Here is a 10,329-nt window from a genome sequence, read left to right as displayed (position 1 = left end):
ATCGATCCATCTTTATAGGAATTCAAGGACAAACTTGTCCAGCTTATCCCTCTCAACTTCCCTCAACTCTGAAACCTACTCATATTTCTCCAGCTTATCCTCAGCGACATTTGTCTTTTCTGATAGCGGAAACAACCGTTCCACTCGCCATTTACGACAAATTGTCGTCGTGTCGTAGAACAGATTGCTAGTGTCATTTTAATGAAATTGACATATGAGCTATCCCGCGGACTAGCACAAATAGGTTCAAGGTTGTGTTGAAGTTCTTTGAATACTTTGAATATTTCGCTTTCCGTTATCTACCTATATTGCACCCACCAGCTCTACCACTATAGCATTCAGAAAAAAAACTTATAACAAGCAAAAAATGACTCCATCAAACATGCATCGCAATAGACATATCACATGTTTATCCAATATGTCAACTGAAAGGATATCAAAGTGACCGCCGGCACGGTTAGTGACTCTCCATTACTTTGTTTACATGCTCGTTGTCTGAGGTCTTCGGAAGTCGTCTGTCGCTCGGCGTATCTCTCTGTTTGGCGACTGACCGGTCTCCTGGAAGGCAATTGGACCGGCACAAATCGCCCCGGGGCGAAAAACCCGCCGGCCACTGCCTTCTTGCCCCGTGGCCCGTGGCCCGTCGGTGTGGCCACAAGGAATCGGGGACGGGGCCATCACACCACCGCTTGGTCAGCGGGAAATGGTGGAATTGATTCTCAGGGATCAGAGGGGAGCGGGAAGGGCATCTGGTGCCAGTGGGATAAGACAAAGGGCCGTTAGGACCAGGCGGAGGGACCAAAACGACTTCTCACTCAAAAATAGCCGCGACAGTCAGAAAACTAAGCCAAGAAGCAGACCTCATTGCCTAGTTATTAATTCCAGATATGAATAACATACACAATCAACATCTGTTGGCTTACAGAGACCGGTCCACGATTCCGAGCAAAAGTCATACATCAGCACCGCGGGGAATCCATGGACCTGCTTTCCTTCTCCCCCACTGCCCTGGCTCGGGTCCAGAGAACATAAATCCACCCCGTGACTGTTATGAACTGCCGCGGATAATGCTATCAGTCGGTTATAAGTGGGCTTTCCCGCAGTTGGTGAAGGGCCATGGCGCCGAGATAGGCCGCGTATTGGGTGCAGCTGAGCTGCTGCTGGAAGTGGAGATAGGTCATTGATCGCCGGTATTTGGATAGGTGTGAATGTTGACAGATCAATTCGATCGTGCGGGTCATATAGCTTTGTCTTATATGAAAACGTAAGCGATATTGATAAATACCTACATAACATAGTGCAAAAGTAAAATGGTAGGCAACGCTTTAAATGAATAGTGCTCATGTTAAACGTTTATTCAATGCCCTGAGTTAGTTTATTCTCCAAGGCGGACATTAAAATACGTGAATGTGGTGCCGAAGCGTCAGAGTTCATACCTTTGGAATGGGAACATTGATGAAGCAGGTCACTCTGCCGGGCTCAAGTGGTCACCCTGCCTGGAAAGGTTTGCCCTTAGAATAGTCATGGCGCCACCGCAGCTGTCCAATGGGTTGGCTGTCAGCCTGGATCAGAATAGTTTGGTCAAGCATAAGAAGTTGTTTGTGGTGAGAATCGGGAGGACAGAAAGCGTCAACAATCAACTGGCTGACTTAAAGCCGCCTTCCGGCCCAGACTGGTCTGAAATGAGATCCAATCTAGCTTTATGGACTTTGAATTAGCTTCAAGCAAGGTCCAGAGAAACAGTGGCTGGTTGGTTTGTAGCCGGAGACATAAGCCGTTTTCACGACGGGCTATCCGGCGAGTGCACCTGATTTGACCAAATCTGCACCTAATTTCTTTAACCCGCGCCCTGCTGGGGGGGGGGGGAGTTTGAACACCCCCTTGTGGTTTTTCGCGAATATCTCAAAAACGGAGCGGAGCGCCGCCGTTTTTGGTACACCTTATCATACATCAATTCTACACATGTTGTGAAAATTTCAGACCAAGGTCATTCAAGGTCAGGTCACCAGGTCACTTGAAGTGACCTCACCTCATAAAAAGTTTCAATGTCTGTCATAGCTAGACCGAGTGACCGATCGCTTTGAAACTTTGAGCGATTGCTAAGAGCAATAGCATGTACAAAATGTTCATCTCAGAAGTTTGATATCGATGACCTAAGGTCAGGTCAATTTTGCGACCTCCCCATTACCTATACCTAAGTCAATGGGAGAAAATTGAAATGCGCCTCTTTTGGACGAAAGACATTATAAACACTCCCAAACACCGAATTACAAGTGGTTTAGACACACTGAACATGAAAATGGTGTCCGTGACCCTTGTTTATGCCCTGAGGTCATCTTAGGTCACGAATGGTATCTAACAGTTTTTCGCAAATAACTTTTGATAGAGGCATGCTAGAGCGATGAAAACGCCTTAGATGTGTTCAGCTCGACGATACGGATCGACTGATATGCAACATGAACCTTTCCGGTCAGGTCATGACCTTGACCTGAGGTCAAATTTTCAAGGTGACCTTTCAAGGTCAAGTTATAGTTCATTTGATGCGTCTTGACGAGAGGAACACGATGCCGGTGAAAGTAAGCTCGTACAAGGCTTGGGTCAAAAGTAATTGCAGAAAAACTGTTTCCGAAAAAAATCGACTATTTTTGCAGTTTTTGCCTCCTGCAGGCAAAACCGTTGACGTTAGGTCAAATCGGAGAGAATTGCTCAGAAAGCGCGTTAATAGGGCTATCGAATGTGCTTTTCCGTGGCACTGTAGCTCTATTGGTTCCCGAGTTATGCGTTGGCTTCTTGGAAATGTTCGACATTCGACCTGGAAATCGGTGAAATTTTGCCTTCAATGACCTCTGGTGACCTGACCTTTGACCTGATCAAAAAATTGACCGAAGTGATTTCGTCATTATTTTTGACGCTCTTTCGAACGCCGCCTTCCGCGTATCGCTACGTGGCCCAGGAGCCGAGTTACAAGGGGGGGGGGGGTGTTCAAACACCCCCCAGCAGGGCGTGGAAATCCAGGACCCCCAGTCGGGCGCGGGCTAACAGCAGTCAGCAAATATCTTTTTTTATGAATTTATTTCAGTGTTTTAACCCTCGCCGGACCTATTGGTTTTCTACATACGCGCCGGCCGAGGGAGGGGGGGGGGGGCGGGTACGACCCCCCCTCGCCGTTTCGCCCCTGGTGGAGCTAGCGCGTCGCGGAAAAAACGAGCGTGTGCGCCGTTACGAGACGCAGAGATTGGTACCCGATTTTAAGGTCCTAGGTCATCCGGTGACCTCTGAGGTCAGGTCAAGTGCCTCAGGGTACGGTTCAGTTTTTGGTGAATAACTTCGCAAAAAAACGGCCGCAGAGCGCCGATTTTGGCAGCATCGTGTTCGCCTCGCTCAGGCGCGTCGAATGATATACTTTTTGTCCGGGTCAGGTCAACTTGGGGTGTTGACCTCAGGTCAAGGTCAGGTCAGCACCCCCAGGTCACGAAGTTGGTCGAAAGAGGTCATGTCGCATATCATCGCAAATCATTCGATTTGGCAGGCCTTCCTGAGTCCATTGGTGCCTTTCCCGACTCGCTAGCTCAATTTGATCAAGAGTTATTGACGAAAAACTAATTTGACCTTGATGACGTCATAAATGACGTCACGCAAGGTCAACATTGCAAACGTGACGCATCTAACCTTGCAAGGAGTGCATCAAATCACGATTCTGTGTGCTTGAGATAGTTGGAGATCGTTCCCGGTGCCAGAATAGCAGTTTGAATTTTTCCCCATTGACTTATAATGGTGAGGTCACGAAAATGACCTGACCTCATATGACCTTTAGGAAAAATCCGAGATATACAAGTTGTGGGACTCATAATGGATACTAGATCCTGCAAGTTTCATTTCCCTGTGACATCTCCTCTGGCAGTGAGGGCGTTGCGAAGTTGCGACATCTGAAGACCGTGCAGAGGTTCACTTATGACGTCATAGGTCAGTGACCTGACCTGACCCAAAAATGCGGTTGGTTTCAAAAGATCCGGCTTGGATCAAAGGTCAGGTATGCCAAGTTTCAGCTCTCTATCGCCAGCATGCTCGGAGCTATCGCGAAAAAACCCTATGGGGGGGGGCGGCACCCGCCCCCCCCCCCTCGGCCGGCGAGGGTTAAACGATGATACTCTCTGATAATATGACAAAGCAGTCATATAAGCAAATAGTGCAACCCTAGCTGATAGCTACTAAGAGACACACTGAACCTGATTTGACCAAATCTGCACCTGTCTGCACCAGATGTGCACCAAATGTGTACCAGATGGCCGTCGTGAAAACGGCTATTGACTGCCGCCAGTGGCGATATCGGCCGAGCTGGGTTTGGTGGTTGGACTTCCCAGTGGGATTGCTGTTATACTCGTAAATATATGTAGCTGTTAGCCGGTCGCCCGGGCCTAGGTGGCAGCACTGTTCCCGGCGGGCCCGCACCTCTGACCCCTCTGAGACATACCGGCTTCCAAGCCAAATCAATGCCAAAGCCCAAAGGGAGCACTGATCTACACAAATCTCAACGAGACGGCGTCACCTAGGGCCTGTTCCAGCGCCTCCAGAAACCTCCAGAAACCTCCAGAAAGCCCTAGAATCCTCCAGAGAGCGTTCCAGCGCCTCCAGAAAGCTCCAGAAAGCTCTCGCCAAAGCTCCAGAAACCTCCAGTAGCCTCCAGAGAGTTGGGAGGTCCAAATTTCTCTGGAGGCTCTGGTCTACAATTATGGCGCACATGTGACAATCACGAATGTAAACAAAGAAATTTTGACTGAGAATTTTACAACTTGAATGTAAAGAAAATTACATTGCTATTATTTTGTTAATATTTTTTACTTAAATTGAAAACAAATTTTGCGTTTCAAGAGAGAACAGTTGTCATTCTTTTGGTATCTATGACGCCAATCTCCAGAAATCTCCAGATTGCGTTCCAGCGCCTCCAGTGAAACCTCTGGTAGAGCCTCCAGTGAAGAATTTCTACTGGAGGCGCTGGAACAGGCCCCTAATATTGGGAGTATTGCAACGAGGCACGGCTTTTTAGCTTATAACTATATCTGACCGCGACACATAACAGCGTCGCCCGCGAGGTGGGAGGCGCGTGCCTGATGTCCAGTGTCCAATGCCCAACAATAAGTGAATTCTTAGCGCTATTTTATATCATTTTTAAGCTATTTAAAGCAAGCCAATTCCATATTCATTTGATTTAGAACCTGTAATTTATCGTGATGGACACCGAAGACGATGCATGTAGAGCAGCCAACATCAATGTAAAAGGGATGATGTTTATGGGATAGGAGACAGTTCATCAGACGGGCCCATGTACACTGTGCATGTGCATTTCACAGTTCCGAAGATCTGAACCACTGAAAACCGTCGAGCCTGGCAGGTTTGTGCCAATCGCTCATGCTAAGATTTCCCATCAACATGCAACATCTATAGGAAAGATTCGTGTCGCCCTTCGAGCTCGCTGATAACAGACCTGTAGCTGTTTTTTGTTTCACGTAGGTGAACATACCAACCACAGCGTCAGTTGGGGTGGATCCGTCGGGCTCGAAGGCTGATGTTCGTAGAAAGTAGGTACGTGTAACACATTCTGCGCCGGAAAATGTGCTGATAGGACGGGCTGCGCGACGCGACATCCTAGAAATCTCTTCCACATCCGCAAGATGTGGTGACCTGGGACCTCTCTCCCGTCTCCCGTCCCACTCCGCTGCTCCCTAAGGAGAATATCCTGCAGATTGCAGAGTACATGTGCCATGTGGGACATGCGGACATAGGCACTGACAAGCGCACTGACACTGACACTGACACTGAAGCAACACTGAAATGACCAAGCTTACTGATACCGACAGTGAATCTGACGCAAACTGAAATAGACATGCTGATCCGGGCACGAGCACTGACACAGACATACGGGCACTGACAAAGGCGCATAGAGACGAAGACTCTGACACACTGGCTGGATATCGATTAATTAACCCTCGCCGGCCGAGGGGGGGGGGGGGGCGGGTGCCGCCCCCCCATAGGGTTTTTTCGCGATAGCTCCGAACACGCTGGCGATAGAGAGCTGAAACTTGGCATACCTGACCTTTGATCCAAGCCGGATCTTTTGACACCAACCGCATTTTTGGGTCAGGTCAGGTCACTGACCTATGACGTCATAAGTGAACCTCTGCACGGTCTTCAGATGTCGCAACTTCGCAACGCCCTCACTGCCAGAGGAGATGTCACAGGGAAATGAAACTTGCAGGATCTAGTATCCATTATGAGTCCCACAACTTGTATATCTCGGATTTTTCCTAAAGGTCATATGAGGTCAGGTCATTTTCGTGACCTCACCATTATAAGTCAATGGGGAAAAATTCAAACTGCGATTCTGGCGCCGGGAACGATCTCCAACTATCTCAAGCACACAGAATCGTGATTTGATGCACTCCTTGCAAGGTTAGATGCGTCACTTTTGCAATGTTGACCTTGCGTGACGTCATTTATGACGTCATCAAGGTCAAATTAGTTTTTCGTCAATAACTCTTGATCAAATTGAGCTAGCGAGTCGGGAAAGGCACCAATGGACTTAGGAAGGTCTGCCGAATCGAATGATATGCGACATGACCTCTTTCGACCAACTTCGTGACCTGGGGGTGCTGACCTGACCTTGACCTGAGGTCAACACCCCAAGTTGACCTGACCCGGACAAAAAGTATATCATTCGACGCGCCTGAGCGAGGCGAACACGATGCTGCCAAAATCGGCGCTCTGCGGCCGTTTTTTGCGAAGTTATTCACCAAAAACTGAACCGTACCCTGGGGCACTTGACCTGACCTCAGAGGTCACCGGTTGACCTAGGACCTTAAAATCGGGTACCAATCTCTGCGTCTCGTAACGGCGCACACGCTCGTTTTTTCCGCGACGCGCTAGCTCTACCAGGGGCGAAACGGCGAGGGGGGGGTCGTACCCGCCCCCCCCCTCGGCCGGCGCGTATGTAGAAAACCAATAGGTCCGGCGAGGGTTAAGACACACAGACACGCAGACACTACAGTGTCAGTGACTATAGCACTGAGACCGACGCCAAAGCGCCACCATACCACATGCAAGATGTTCTTTTTTTACGCATGCACAGATGACGAATAGGCATTCTCTTTTTGAGTTTAACGTCTTTCCAGACACAAATACTTATAAAAGCTCCGTGCCTTATTTCCTCGAAATGTGCGTTGTTTGGCAGATGCTCATTATAAAACATTGCAGTGAAGCGTAGTAGGTACCGCCTCTTCAGAACAAAGGCAGAGGCCTCCGCTGCTGATTTCCCTGAAATATTGTTATCTTTTGAACTGTGGGTAACTGAATGAACAAAAGATGTGTCAGCTTTGATTCTTGAAGCCCGACTGTAAGACGTGCTATCTATTTATGTACTTACATATACCTACAAATTGATCAAAAACTGCCATCTAACAAGCTAGTAAGCAATTCCCTGGTGACAATTTCCCGCTGAGTCCGTCAGTGACCTGCGTGGGTCAGTGTTCGGTGAACAGCAGCGGCCGCACGGCACGCTGCCTGCTGTTGCTGTCAGCCGATATAGACCAATCAGCGGCCGATATTGGTGTTCGTGTTTGTAGTCGGAACAGGCCGGCCACCGGGGACGGAGTTGGCCCTGCCCGAGACACCCTATTACTTGGCCGCCGGGCGAGGGTAGGGGTGCGGTGCATTCGTGGGGTCGGACAGCCTGGACGGAGCCGCGGCCACACAGGGGTAGGACGCTCTTTGTTAGGTTCATCGTAAGATGGATGATTCAATTGAAAACACCATTTATTCAAATATGTATTTGCTGTGACTACCAGAAATGCGGCGTTGGAGCGCCGATCATTTTGTGGGCCACGTTGAGATGTCATCATAGTTTTATCATTTGCTGTTCGATGAGTCATGAGCTGATGAGCAATATCCTGCAATTAACCCGGCCGGGCCCGGGGGGTAATCCCAACCACCGCAGCCCGGGGGGGCGTTTTTCGCCCCCCCCCCTGTCTAACTCCGTAAATAAGGGAGCTACGGAAACAAAAGCGATACCAAACGAAAGGTCCTTACGAGACGATTCTAATGCACCTAAAATTTTTGACCTCAGGTCAATTTTCAAGGTCAGAGGTCAAGATCAAAGGCCAAAACCGGCACATGTGTAGTGATCTTAAAGTAAGCCTTCTAGAGGACGGCAGGCTGCATCAAACCGGCAAAATTGGGTGTCAAACGAAAGAAGAGAATCTGAGGATTCTGAAAATGTGCTCCAAATCAAAGGTCAAGGTCAAGGTCACGCTCAAAATTGACCTCAAACTTGGCACTTTTTCGCACATCTTGCGTGCTAACTCCCAAGATGTTTTGAAATGTTTTGAGGCTTATCAGTTCCCTATTTGTGGTTCATCTTACGATACAAGGCTGCTCAAAGGTCAAGGTCACAGAAGAGTATCCCTGCTAGAGGCTATTTCACTGATTCAAGTTAGTAATAATAAATAAGACAATTTTGCCTTCCGGAAGCTCTAAATGAAGGCTTAGAGGAAAATAGATGTCAGATTCGTGATCAGCGGGTACAAATCCATCATAAACGACCATTCATGTGTCAAGGTCAACCAGAGGTCATTCGAGGTCACATGAGGTCAACATGAAACTTGACCTTTTCCGAGCAAAATATATATCAAGTTTTTGTCGAAGTTATTTGCGAAAAACTAAAACCACATTTCGGGGTCGTTGACCTGACCTCTGACCTCAGGTCACCAAAACTATTTTTCTAATTTCTCTAGGTCAAATGCTACACAGCCGTGCTCGTAATTTGTCTTTATCTCTAAAACTCTATTTTTAGCAGCTATTTGAAGTTTGCGTCTGTGACGCCGAAGTTTGCCGTGCAGGGGTCTAGAAAAATGGACCTTGTGACGTCATCAAGGGGGCTAGGTCCAAATTTTTTACTTCAGAAGATGTCAAATTGATGGGAGAAAAGGTACTGAAAGTTTCGCCTTCCCATCCCTAAGCGTTCGGGAGTTATCGCAAATATTCGCCAGGCCCGCCCGCCAGGGGGGGGGGGGCGAAAAACGCCCCCCGGGCCCGCGAGGGTTAACTCTGGCATAAATCACGTCTACGACGTTATAAGTGTTAACAATGTAGATCCTTCTCAGGCATATAAGTGACAGTTCATGTGTTATTGCTAATTAGGTCGAAAGAAGCACGCTTCATCCATTTTTATCAACATGTAGTTTATCATCCAGCTACACGGCAGCACCGACAAATGACAAAGCTATCAATATTCAATAGTGGGGTTACAAATCAAATTAATTATTTTCAAAACAATACATCTTCTCTGTCTGTCTGTCTGTCTGTCTGTCTGTCTGTCTGTCTGTCTGTCTGTCTGTCTGTCTGTCTGTCTGTCTGTCTGTCTGTCTGTCTGTCTGTCTGTCTGTCTGTCTGTCTGTCTGTCTGTCTGTCTGTCTGTCTGTCTGTCTGTCTGTCTGTCTGTCTGTCTGTCTGTCTGTCTGTCTGTCTGTCTGTCTGTCTGTCTGTCTGTCTGTCTGTCTGTCTGTCTGTCTGTCTGTCTGTCTGTCTGTCTGTCTGTCTGTCTGTCTGTCTGTCTGTCTGTCTGTCTGTCTGTCTGTCTGTCTGTCTGTCTGTCTGTCTGTCTGTCTGTCTGTCTGTCTGTCTGTCTGTCTGTCTGTCTGTCTGTCTGTCTGTCTGTCTGTCTGTCTGTCTGTCTGTCTGTCTGTCTGTCTGTCTGTCTGTCTGTCTGTCTGTCTGTCTGTCTGTCTGTCTGTCTGTCTGTCTGTCTGTCTGTCTGTCTGTCTGTCTGTCTGTCTGTCTGTCTGTCTGTCTGTCTGTCTGTCTGTCTGTCTGTCTGTCTGTCTGTCTGTCTGTCTGTCTGTCTGTCTGTCTGTCTGTCTGTCTGTCTGTCTGTCTGTCTGTCTGTCTGTCTGTCTGTCTGTCTGTCTGTCTGTCTGTCTGTCTGTCTGTCTGTCTGTCTGTCTGTCTGTCTGTCTGTCTGTCTGTCTGTCTGTCTGTCTGTCTGTCTGTCTGTCTGTCTGTCTGTCTGTCTGTCTGTCTGTCTGTCTGTCTGTCTGTCTGTCTGTCTGTCTGTCTGTCTGTCTGTCTGTCTGTCTGTCTTACTCTCACCACACACAGCACGGTCTGATTCAGAGGACCCAATCCCTATGGTTAGCATAATTCCTCTATATGTTTTTCTAGAACATGACCCCGGCATGGCGAACACCGCACTTTCCGTGCTAATATCGGCTATGGCGCGCCAGAATACCTCCTCGACGAGCACGTGCGGCGAATTAATCACCGTAATTGCTGTCAAACGGC

The sequence above is a fragment of the Amphibalanus amphitrite genome, unplaced genomic scaffold (genome assembly GCF_019059575.1).
Source record: "Amphibalanus amphitrite isolate SeventyFive unplaced genomic scaffold, NRLGWU_Aamphi_draft 000172F_arrow, whole genome shotgun sequence".
Taxonomy (NCBI): domain Eukaryota; kingdom Metazoa; phylum Arthropoda; class Thecostraca; order Balanomorpha; family Balanidae; genus Amphibalanus; species Amphibalanus amphitrite.
Note: the sequence above shows the minus strand (reverse complement) of the source record.